This window comes from Mandrillus leucophaeus, unplaced genomic scaffold (genome assembly GCF_000951045.1).
Source record: "Mandrillus leucophaeus isolate KB7577 unplaced genomic scaffold, Mleu.le_1.0 Scaffold181, whole genome shotgun sequence".
NCBI lineage: Eukaryota > Metazoa > Chordata > Mammalia > Primates > Cercopithecidae > Mandrillus > Mandrillus leucophaeus.
This window is the reverse complement of record NW_012101821.1, coordinates 1,949,578-1,962,836: the sequence shown is the minus strand read 5'-3', so window position 1 is coordinate 1,962,836 and position 13,259 is coordinate 1,949,578. Positions and strand designations below refer to the sequence as shown.

The 13,259-nt window shown below is 36.4% G+C and overlaps 1 protein-coding gene across 1 annotated transcript in view; it reads left to right on the top strand.

Annotated features, from left to right (window-relative positions):
* Window positions 1–13,259, top strand: part of NDST3 (N-deacetylase/N-sulfotransferase (heparan glucosaminyl) 3) — a 242,460-nt gene that overhangs the window by 139,170 nt on the left and 90,031 nt on the right. The window lies entirely within an intron of this gene.

Here is a 13,259-nt window from a genome sequence, read left to right as displayed (position 1 = left end):
CTTATCCACCTAGCTAAAAGCTGAAGAATAGATGAAGCAGTGACTTGGTTATTGATACGCTTTGAAACATTGCACTAGAACAACTTAAAACTGGAATTGAAGCATCAACTGAAGATTTCTGTGCAACTGTGGTTTAAATTGAATGCTGCGCTTTGTATAAACATAATTTTTGTGGTTTAACTTTAGGCTGTTCTCTGCGGTCTTCCCATATAATGGGAATGCGTCAGAAGCACAGCTTCGTTTCCTGTGTAGGCTGGAAACTGTTAACTGCAAAGTTTGGAGACAGTCTCAGAGAGCTCACTGCCATATGTTAAACTAAACTTGATATGAAAAATCATATCAGCTTCCAGTTTCCCAGAACATTAAAAAGAAAAAAAAAAAAAAAGGAGCTCAAGCTTTATAAATATAAAAAGCATCTGTCTGCACAGGAAATTCTACTCTGTTATTTTGCAAATGATCCCTACTTATATTTACAAGAGAAATCAGATCTGATGAACTGTATAGGAAGTAACACATTATTTTGTTCAAAATTTTGAAATATATATTTATAATTCTGTACAGCTGGCTGGACTGTGAACTAACTATCACTGTACAGAGATCTCAACAGTGCTGCCCAGCATGATCTTAAAGCATGTATGTTTCCAAGTGAAAGGAGATGGAATATTTTGACAGCATGCTGCTAACTTCAACATTTTTGTTTAATGTAATTTTTGTGTCTAAGTGCTCCCAACCACCATTTCCAAGACAAATAGACTCATGAGCATTCAGAAAATATTTGGCACTGTTTCATTTTAATTGTTTGCTTCTCCTGGATTCTTTGAGCCTTGAAAGAATTCTCTCTGTAGTTGCTCACCCAGGTACAAGTGTCCTTGAGTTAATCTTCGGTAGCTCATTTTAGAATCCAACTGTGACTAAAGTCAGATTCTATGACTGCCTTCTTGCCTGCCTCTCCACTGTCACCTATAATTTTGTCATGTCTTTTGCTCTGAACCAGCTTGCTATGCTAAAAACCATCCCTTCCTTTCACATTTTATAATCCTCCTAAGATTAACAGCCAAAATCCATGACCAGAACTTTGATCACATACAGTCTACAGAGGACTTCATGCTACCTTGGTGATACCCCGTATTTTACCAGCAGCCCTCTCTCAGACTTGACTATAAACCCTCTGGTGTACCTCATCAATTCAATGCTTCAGTGTTTATCCTGGATTTCATTGTTTTCTTGCCTCACAGAGGTACCTAGAGATTTTTCCAACAGAATTTTTCTGCCTTTTTCACTTAATACCCTATCTATGCCAGTATTCCCAAGTAAACTCCCTTTTACTGTAAAGCCATTAATTTTTTCTTCTGATTTCTTCTCTTCTCCTTCTCACCTTTGTCTTGCCTAGTTTTTACTTATTTTCATTCCTCTAGTAACTTAGGCTTCCTCTTACTCTCAGTTCCTTTTGTTACCATTCTTTTCTCTAAAATCAGATTAATATCATATATTAATAATAATCAGTCATCTGTCACTAAGTAGTGCCCACATTTACTAACTTCTATGACTTAAAAGTTGCTGTCTCATCTATGTTCTTTTCTTTCCTAGACGACACTTTGGAATAGTATCTTTTCTCCCCCACCTTATCACAAAAAGATTAAAATGACTTTCTAGGTAACAATTACACCTACCCTCTCGTATCTCGCAGAGTGGGAGGCACACACCATGGGCCCTCCTTGATAGGGGTGAAGCTAAACCATATCCTTGTGGCAACTGATAACAACCTCACTTGTGTGGTTTGCCTCTGCCTGTTCCTGAGGGCATGTAGACATAACGAACTTCTCTCTCAGCCTGGACCTGTGCTGGAAAAGAGCTTGACACCCATTAAAACAGACATTTCCACTGTGAATTAGAAAGTCTCTGGAGAAGAGAGTTTATGTAAATGTGTATTCTCAGTGTGGAATTGTTCTTCCATGTTTACAATTGTTTGTGTGTCTTTTTCTCTGTGCCAAATTTCAGGTGACTGGAGATTGATTAGCTTGGTCTGTGCTATCCTCACTCCACTTTAGTCAACACATTGCACATTCTTACCTTCAAAGTGGCAAAAAATGCAAATGTGTATCATTATGCTTTATTAGCTTTAGTAAAAAGTTTGCCATATTAAAGGTTAAAATTTTTGGCAATTTTTTGTACTCCTCTAATATCTAATTATTTAGATTAAAATAATTATATAATTATTCTAGTTACCTTTCTTGAATTTGTCTTAAAAAAAAAAAAACCCTGCAAGCAAACATTTACCTACGTAACAAACCTGCACATCTTGCACATGTACCCCAGAACTTAAAATTTTAAAATAACCTGCAAGCAAACATTTAATCTATGTAACAAACCTGCATATCTTGCACATGTACCCTAGAACTTAAAATTTTTAAAAAACCTGCAAGCAAACCTATCCCCTGCATATTTTCTCATACTCCATCCATACATTAAACATTAGAAATTTTTTAACTGTTTCTTCTTAAATTACTTTGCACTATGCCTTCATAACACTATATGCAGATAGAAAGTTGCATATTATTGTGACCAAAGGTCATTTATTATCTAATCTTTCATCTTAGTGTTGATGATGGTCAGTTCATTAAATTGTTCTTCTCAACCTGGGATTATTAAGTCCTAATGCTCTCATGAATCCATTGCACATGATGAGTTCACTTCTCTAGCTTTTTACCCTTGTTGTAAGAATTATGAAAATAGGCAGTTGAATTATTTTCTCCATAATAATATAGAGAAATAATAATATAGAGAATGTAGAATGTTCTCAAAAACTGGTTAAGAAAGGTTATATTATTTCTTAAACTTCTAATATGAGACACCCACTACATTAACAGATAGAACAAAAAAGCTTCATAAGTCATAACCCCTTCTCTTAAAGAATTTACATTTTACTTAATGAGATATGAAATAATCTGATGAAAGATCCAAAAAATAAGCAATGTAATTTGAGATTGAATTATGCAGCATCAACTTGAAATTTGAGAGTAAAAATATCTATGTGAACTTCATCAATAATAGAGGTCTTCAAGGAGAAGGTAGATTTAAGTTGAAATCTTAATTTAGATTTAAATGAAAATTGAAAATAGACAAATAATTATCTATGAATTGTGAGGAAGTGAGGAGGCATTCAGGACAAGGAAGAGCAAAGCCATAAGACAGTAATAAGCAAATCAGGTGATAGAACCAAGAGTCACAAGCAAATCATTTAAATAATTCAAATATCAAATTTCTTAACTATTAAAAAAATACAGAAAATGTCAGTCTCATAGGGTTGTGGCAAAGATCAAGTTTATGAAGATAATGTATGTGAAGGTACTGGGAAATATAGAGACAGTAAGGGCTCCTGGTAAATAGGATAGGATTCTTAGGATGAAGACAGCTTAGGAAAGATTTTGCCATTTGCCTCTTTCTCATTAAAATGGCATGCAGATTATTCAGCATCCTCTATGCTGTACAGCATGAATTATTTCTAGAAGATTAATCACCAAATCAAATGCAAAAGCATCCTTCTGAGTTTTTTCTTGTCTTTGATGAAATCACTGGGTTCACTGCTTTTATCAGTTTTCATTTGGATAATATTTAAAATGATCTTTTATACCAATTTGAATACTCTCAATCAATGTCAGCCTCTTTTAATTTGGTTTAAGATTACAGGAAAACATCATGACCCTATATATTTTTCCACCATAACTATTAAGAACAATGGAGCCAGACATATTTTAACAATGAAAGAAAATAAACGGAGTTTGCCTTTTGAGTTATCATTTAAGTTCGGGGTTTCAGATCATGATAAATATTTCAGAATAGGGGTAATCCTGGATATGATTATAAAGTATATCAAGGCTGCAACACAAGTGCTGCTGGGATTTTTTTAAAGGGACACATTCTTTTTTTTTTTTTTTTTTTTGTCTTTTAAAAATCTATTTTATTGAGATATGATTTACTTACAGTAAAATTCTTTAATTTCAAAATTTACAATTTTATGAGTTTTCACAAGTGTATACAGTACTGTAAAAGCAGGATATGTAATATTTTTATAATCCCAAAATGTTCCCTTGTGCCCCACTGGAAAGAAATGCTGCAAAAGCTTATATGCATATGTTTCTGTTAATATGAACCTCTAGGAAATGTAAAATTATATTGGTTTCCAGGGATGAAGGGGTTAAAGGGACACATTCTTATGAGTCTTGAAGTCTCAATGAAGAATGGAAGATTTGAATGAGTTTTCCTGGATGATCATGATTCGGTTAGGTGAAGGAGTGGAGAAGGCAACAATCTGCAGAAAGAATAATCCTGGAATGTTTAGAAAATCCAGGAGGGGCTCTACTGAAATGGAAATCTAATACTGGAGAACAATGAGAAATAAAGTTGGATAGTTACAGTCAAGTTGAATGAATAACTAATTCAGTCACCGCACACACCCTATTTTAACTTCTTAAGCATATTCTGTGGGTCTCAAGGACCCACAGGAAAAAAAAAGCATAAGTCCCTTTAAAAATTGTATTATGTATATGACATCCATATAACAAGGCTGAAATTAGAATCTGGATGTGTTATTTTCATATTTGTTAATTGGGGTAAAATACACATAATGTAAAATTTATCATCTTAATCATTTTTAAGTACACAACTCAGTAGTGTTAAGCACATTCACATTGTTGTGATACAGATCTCCAAAACATTTTCATATTGCAAATCTGCAACTCTATATCCATCAAACAACAATTCCATATTCCTTCTGCCCCGAATCCTTAGCAACTACCATTCTGTTTTATGTCTCTATAAATTTGACTATTCCAGGTACCTCACTTAAGTGGAACCAAACAGTATTTTTCTTATTGTTACTGGCTTATTTCACTTAGCATACTATCCTCAAGGTTCATTGATATTATCGCATGTGTCAGAATTTTCTTCCTTTTTAAGACTGAGTAATATTCCATTGTATGTATATATCACATTTGGTATATTCATTCATTCACTGATGGACACTTACATTGCTTCCACCTTGTGGCCATTGTGAATAAAAGCTGCAGTGAACATGGGTATTCAAACATCTCTTCAAGACCCTGTTTTCAGTTGTTGTAGGTATATACTCAGAAGCAGAATTGCTGGATATATGGTAATTCTATCTTCAATTTTTTGAACAATCATTATACTGTTTTCCGTAGCAGCTGCACCATTATACATTCCCACCAGCAGTGCACAGGGATTCCAACTTTCCTACAACCTTGCCAACACATTATTTCCTATTGCTTTGATAGTAGCTATCCTAATAAGTTTGAGATTATTTTAGTATTGTCAGGTAATGTGATTTATCCTAATTGTAAGCTAAAAGTTGGCCAGCTACAATTCATGGATGCTGGAAGAACGCATGAGGTTAAATATAAAGGACAGCAATAGCAATAGCCAGAATATCAGATACATTACCTAAGAGGAACTCCAACTTTAGAGAACCCAAATCTCACATAATAGGCAATAAACCTGTCTGACTTTTGCCCTGGAAACAATCATGATTTTTATTATGGTGCACGATAGACAAACTTGAACTTTGCCTGGGGGGAGACACTATTTCTGTCTTCCAAGGCTGTTTACTTTACAAATATCCTTAAAAAGATAGTCCAGGAAAAAAAAAAACCAGTCAGTATATTTGCTTGTAAGATTTACCTAAATGAGAGACCCACTGAGTGTGCCCTAATGAATATCTTCACTTATCTTTAACATTAGTACTACATAAGAAAACATTTATTCCTATATATCAGATATGAATAGTAATCTATAAATTGTGGTTTGCAAAAATTAGTTTTTTAATTAAATTACATTGTAATCCAAGCCCTCATTCTGCCATAATTACTAGAAATCTAACTTCAGTTATCTGATCAATGGTGAGAATTTGGAAGTGGTAAGGGAGGGAAGGTGGAGGTCCACTCCCAATTAAACTTTTTTAAAAACTAGAAAAGTTTAAGTACCTGGAAAATGAAATAATATCCTATAGTCTTAAACCTATTACTGTGTTCAATATATATGTATCCTTGGCTTAAATGAGCAAGACTAATAAAATCCAGAAACAGCCTCATTGTTTTTCCTGTGCCCATCCTTGTAAGCCAATCTGTAGGGCTAGTTCCTCCCATCTCCCCAGAAAAAAATCTCAAGTAAGCCTCAACATTTTTGGGTTATTCTCAGATACTCAAAAGTTCTCCAGTCACTTTAGCTATGAATAAGTTTCAATTTAGTAAAGTAAGGTATCCTATATTATATAATAATCAAAGTACTAAATGTAATTTAAGGTAAAACTTTTAACCCCTGACCTCATCCTACAGCTCTACTTTACTGCAAGGAAGGCCCTTCAGTGGGAAAATGAGGGTGATAGACTTTGTCTCTATTTCTTACCTTACACCTCCAGTTAACATGGTTCTTAACACATCTAGGGTCAAAATAGAAGGGGAGTGGAGGAAGAGGAGAGGTAAGAGCCAAAGAAATAGGGTTTTTTTTTTAAACCTTTATTTTAGATTCAGGGGATGTATGTGCAAGTTTGTTAACTGGGTGTATTTCCTGATGCTGAAGTTAGGGGTTCAAATGATCCCATCAACCAAGTACTAAGAATAGGACCCAACAGTTAGTTTTAGAACTCTTGCCTCCCTCCCTTCTTCCCCTCTCTAGCAGTCCCCAGTGTTTATTGTTGCCATCTTTATGACATGAGTATCCAACGTTTAGCTTCCACTTATAAGTGAGAACATGTGGTATTTGGTTTTCTGTTCCTGCATTAATTTGCTTGAGATAATAGACTCCAGTTGCATCTATGTTGCTGCAAACGGTATTATTTCATTACTTTTCGTGGCTGTGTAACATTCTATGGTGTACCTCTTTGAGTGGTACAAGGAAGTACACAGATAAACCTAAGAGAAAATTCAGTAGCCTGTTCAAAATAACCAGCTAACTGCCAGAAAGTAATATTTTGGAGACAAATTTGGTTAGATAGGTGACTTTTCAATTTAGCTTTGGTTTAACCTTGAGTCTTCTCAGAGCCTGGATAAAAGCCTAAGAGGAAAGCTCCATAGGATTGGGTCATGTAGTGCATCTACAGTATACCTAGTTGTACAGACACTTTCTAGAGGCTGGTGGGTGACCTAATGTCAACTAGCCCATTTCTTGACCAGCTTATACTTTTACAGGCATCTTATTTTTCAATGATGAACACTCTGATATCTCTTAAGTGCCCTCACCTAAGCACACAGGAAAAAGAGGAAAGAAACCAAAGAGCTGTGAATTCCAAATCACAGAGTTTGTGTCACCAGCAGTAATAACCATTTACTGTAATCACTGTCAGTTACCTTTAAAACTATAGCTCTTGCCAGTGACTCATCAGGCAAAGTGCCACCTCATAGCACAAACTAATCCTTGGTACCCAAAATGCGAAAGAAATCAGGTATGTCAATGTAAAGGAGAGCAGAATTTCAGACTTGAGGGGAACCTACTCATGACTCTCAGGGCTCAATGAGGAAGACCAGAGTACTCCAAAAAAGAAATCAGTGGCACCTTCCCTGTGTTCCCCAAAGGGTATCAGGGTCACCAGAAGTCTCCTTTAGGTCTCTTCATGTGGCCACCAGAACTCTATTTCCTTTTAGTAATTTCCCATCTACTGACCACCAAATGAAGGAGGTAGGGGCTTGAAGAGAAACATATTAAGAATGCAAGGAAACTGGATGGAAGATAAATGATGGTAAAAAGGAAGGAAGAGCAGGAAATGGAAAGAACAGATCTGAGAGGAGCCAGTTTGAGATCTTGTTTCCCGAAAAGACCAATGAAGTTCCACATTATCTACAGCAAAAATCATGCCGATAAGAAAGGAAGCAGACAGAAGGGCTGAGCATATAGTTAGCATGGGTTTGAGAAGCTTCAGTTGACTGAGAAGCTCCCTTGGGAGAAGCAGGATCCGATAGAGAGACCTGAGAGGCCTTAAAAAAATTATAGCCTGAATATCAACTTTCAATTAAGCTCACTTCTGACCATAGAGTTCTTTTAAATATCTTTTCAAAAATTACCAGATTTCAGCTGGGACAAACAGCAAATATTCTTGGCTCTATTTTCTCCCTTAAGCCAACAATATTGAACTAATCTTATTTACCAGAGATTCACCTAAGTCACATGAAAGTGAAAAGCATTTGGGTTTGTTACTATATTTTCAGCAGTTTTAGGTATATTTAGTTAATATGATTGTCCATTTATCTATAAGCCAGTTTGAAACTCATTTAAGGGATTCAACAAATAAAACAAACCGAAGTTTTAAACCAAAGGTATACCTAATAGGTGACTCAAGACCAAAACTAATAAGCCTTTTAAGGTTTAACCAAGGACTCACAAGTCAGCCCTGCAGAGGTGCAAAGAATGCAGCCCTCTCAAGATCCAGAGCCACTTCCCGAAGACAGCCAAAAGAGAAACGGATTCAACAATGCTTTGAGAGCTGGCAATAGTAGGTATGCTAGCTACATATGGGGTTCAACCCACATTTTTGTCTGGCCATATTTTGGGGGCCAGACCACTTTTCAGTTGGTTCATCATGGAAGCAAACCCAATAAAATGCATGCCCTGACAGGCAGGAAGCCAAGCCGAGTTCTCAGGACACGAATTGAAACAAACAGGAAAACAAAAGCTGTTCATGTGAGGGAAAGGATTAATAACAAATCGGTACCCCACGACCAAAAGCCACAATTCAAACATTTTTCCTGTAGTGACTCAAACCAATAATACCATGGAAAGTTCATTTCCAGAGACTAAGACAGCAAAGACTTTCATTGTCACAGGTAGTAATGACATTATTTATGTAAATGGTAAATTTATGTATTACGTAAATCCCACAGAAAATGTGGGATGCCTCCAGTCACAAACACAGTAATCTGTGACAACAGGCAAACAATACTGGAATGGGAGTTTCCCTTTACTAACCAAGCAATGAGGACAACGACTTCTTATAAGAGGAACTCCCCTGAGAATTGAAATGATCAAAGAAAACCTTTGGGTTCCAGGCTATCCAGCTGGCTGCCTGACACAAGCCAACACTTTGCGCTTCCCTAAAATGGACTAGAGAGAATGTCTTTAATGGTCACAAAGCCAAGATCTCAGGATATAAAACAAAGGAGAATCTCAGAATATAGGACAAAAGGAGAATCTCATCCAGTTTTTGACTCAGTTACCCACAGCAAAGTTAGTCTAACTAAACAGAAGTCTGGTAAGAACTATGAATCCACCAGCTTGTAAGGCCAGCTTAAGCAACAACCTTAGAGAGCTTATGCCTGTGCTCCTTGCCCTGTGATTCTGCTGTTTATGATAAACAATACAAAAGACAAAGACAACAGAAAACAAGGCAGCATCTCTGCAAGGGAAGGGATCAGAAAATCAGACTACTCATACCAAACAAAATCACCAGATTCACTATACCCAGCAACTAGTTCGTACAGATGATTTTCTCCTGCTAATCTGAATTTTGGAAAAGAGAGATGAGAAAATTTTACCTTCTATTCTCCACCAGGTGACACTACAGGCAGAAATCCAGGAGGACTGTCCTTGGAAAACAATGTTTACCATTTTTCTTTGCCGGCTTTTCATCAGTTGTTCCAGAATCTCATCTGCAGGCTCTGGAGCAAGTCAAGTGTCCCAGCCGCCCCACAGTGGGCACCAGAACTATAGGAATAATTGATTAAATCACTGAGCACATGATTGAGCTTCGTTTCCAGCCCTTCTCTTCTTTCTCATCTTTCTGAGGATTCAAGGATACTCGTGATATCATTTGATCCAAAGTTCCAACAGTCTAATCAAATGGTTGGTCTTTCTGACGGGGCCTATCCCCATCCCAAATCATTTCATTAGTATAAGCTATACTAGGGCCCCACCATGAATCACCTCACTAGCATAAGCTATCTGGACCACCATGAATGACAAAGAACCCTATCATTTGGGAAATTTCAGATGAACGACTTTTCCTCTCAAGAACTAGAGACAAACACTAATCATATTCTCCATTATACAACAATCTTCAAGTGGATGAATGACCAAAGGTATTTTTACCACCTCCTTTGCAAGACAAGTGGTTCAGGATCTCACTCTGGGATTTAGGATTATTGCTATTGTCTTCGGGCCTTGGATGAAAACTGAGTCTAAAACATATTTACGTATGTTGCATATTTACATCCTCTTAATTGTAAATCGGCTAAGCCTGCGTGACTGCAGAAGGGCCAGCAGATCTGTGGCTTCTACGTGTGTCAGGCTGGGAAAAGGGCACCTTGACTAAGTTTGGAAACCCAGAAATCTTGGCTGTAGCCTGCACAAATGTACCACAGGGACACTCACTCAAATTTTGCGCGAAGTCCTACCATTTACTCATGGTTTTAGAAGGGTGGCTCAGGCCACCCCTCACTCACAGAACTCCTGTTCCAATTTTAGTTTTACAGAGTCTCACTTCTCTCTCCTCTTCTTACCTAGCAAAATAATGTCAAAAAACTAGATGTAAGGAAAATGCAGTTGACAAAACAGTTTAAAGAATTATTTTGTTGCACGTGGTACCGAAGAACAAAATGAAATCATTTCTTTAAAAAGTATTCATCCTCTTTGTGATGGTTAATCTTATGTGTCAATTTGGTAAGGCCATGGTACTCATATTTGTTCAAATATTATTCTAGATGTTTCTGTGCAGGTATTTCTTTAGATGTGATAGCATTTAAATCAGTAGCCTATGAGTAAAGCAGATTACCCTCCATAATGTGGGTTGGCCTCATCCAAAAACTGAAAAGCCTTAACAGAAAAAGACTGACCTCCCCAGAAGAGAAAATTCTCCCAGCAGATTGTGCTTGGACTCAGATTGCAACTCTTCCCTGTTGTCTCCAGCCCTGCAAATTTGGGGCTCACCAAGTCTCTATAGTCACAAGCCAATTCCTCAGAATAAATCTCTGTCTGGGCCAGGTGTGGTGGCGCACACCTGTAATCCCAGCACTTTGGGAGGCTGAGGTGGGCGGATCACGAGGTCAGGAGATCGAGACCATCCTGGCTAACACGGAGAAACCCTGTCTCTACTAAAAATACAAAAAATTAGCCGGGTGTGGTGGTGGGCGCCTGTAGTCCCAGCTACTCAGGAGGCTGAGGCAGGAGAATTGTGTGAACCCAGGAGGCAGAGCTAGCAGTGAGCCGAGACCGTACCACTGCACTCCAGCCTAGGCGACAGACCGAGACTCCATCTCAAAAAAAAAAAAAAAAAGAAAGAAATCTCTGTCTCTCATTTTCTCTCTCTCTCTGTCTCTGTCTCTCTCTCTCTCTGTCTCTCTCTCTCTCTCTGTTGGTTCTGTTTCTCTAAAGAACCCTAAAACATTTTTAATATTATATAACAATATGCAATATTAAGTATACATAATTTATTAGTAGAAATGTGCTTTCATTCTATGCACCAAGGAATACTCTGTACTATGTATTTACCTGCTGTAAGCATGTTTGTGGTCTGCATTTTCACACGTGTCCTCTGACTGTGAAAGCTGCATAATTACAAACTATCTCTAGGCCTTTCCATTTTCCATGAAGTGACTTTTTCTTTATTACTTACCTTTTATTTCTGCATTCCTACTCAACTGGCAAATAAATTGAGGCACAAATAAATAAGACTTTCTACATTAAGGATAATAAATATGAGTCACTAAATTTTTGTACAACATATCCTATTAGTTTCTTATATTTCATTAAGAGGCACCAATGCTAAAGAGATATGTAACAGGGAATAGTTGTTCAATAACACCAAAGAATGTTAAAATATAATTGAAATATGATGGGTACATATGCTACTGTATATTTTTTAAATGTCTATTGAATTTCAAAGAAATATTTGATATATGTTACATTAATTATTTAATATAGAAGAAAGCATTTTACTTTCTGTTGTGTGTATATACAAACTAAACACATTTTTAATTGTCTATGCATTTAAATGATTTATGAACATAAGGAAAGCTTACCAAATTTACTTCACTTTAACAGGAAGAGAAATCAAACACACTGGTATAATATAATTTGTGATGATAAATGCTTGTAAATTAAAGCCAATAAGTACAAGATAAAGTGGTAATCTAATAATATGTATATTATATATTTATTATCAATTATATATATTAATTTTATAATATACATATGATATATGTAGATATCATTAAAAGAAAAACCTTAGGCCTAAATACAGTATCATTTGCTCAAACCAAGGGGAAAATGGTGTAAATAAAAGTTAAGTTAGATAAGATGGCCAGAAAAGCACCTTAAACAGAAGTATGACTTATGCAAATTTAAAACAATGGGAAGAGTTTCTAATGTACATAGGCAGACATCTTACAAATGGAGACTTCCTTTATAGGTGTTAATTTCTTTTACAAAAGGGTTTCAGGGAAGCCAGTTAAATTCCAGAAAGGTGTATTTCAGTTTGATAGGTGGTGATCTTTTAAACTTAGCTATTGTTTCTTAGCTAAAATTACTGAGTTCAGGGTGGAGTCCATTAAGGAACAGAGCAAAGAAAGCATTCTCTAGGCCTGGACTCGGTATGGATGGGTCTGATAAAGAAGAAAACCTACTTTTCCCAAGGGCCTACTTAATTTTTGTGGGTATATAGTAGGTGTATATGGGATACATGAGATGTATTGAAACAGGAATGCAATGTGTAATAATTACATAATGGAAAATGGGAATTGCATCCCCTCAAGCATTTGTGTTAAAAACAATCCAATTATGCTCTTTTAGTAATTTTAAAATGTATAATTTAAATATTATTGACTATTGTCACCCTGTTGTACTATCAAATACTAGGTCTTGTTCATTAATTCTAAATATTTTTTGTACACATTAACCATCCCCACCACCCCACAGAAGGGCCCAGTGCTCTCCCCAGGAGCTGGTAACCATCTTTTTACTCTTTATCTCCATGGGTTCAATTGCTTTGAGTTTTACATACCACAACTAAATGAGAACATATAATGCTTGTCATTCTGTGCCTGGCTTATTTCACAAAAATTAATGACCTCCAGCTCTATCCATGTTGTTAAAAATGACTGAATCTCAATCTTTTTTATGGCTGAATAGTACACCATTGTGTATAAGTCCCACATTGTCTTTATCCATTCATCTGTTGATGGACACTTAGGTTGCCTCCAAATCTTGGCTATTGTGAACAGTGCTGCCACAAACACAGCAGTCCAGACATCTCTTTGTTA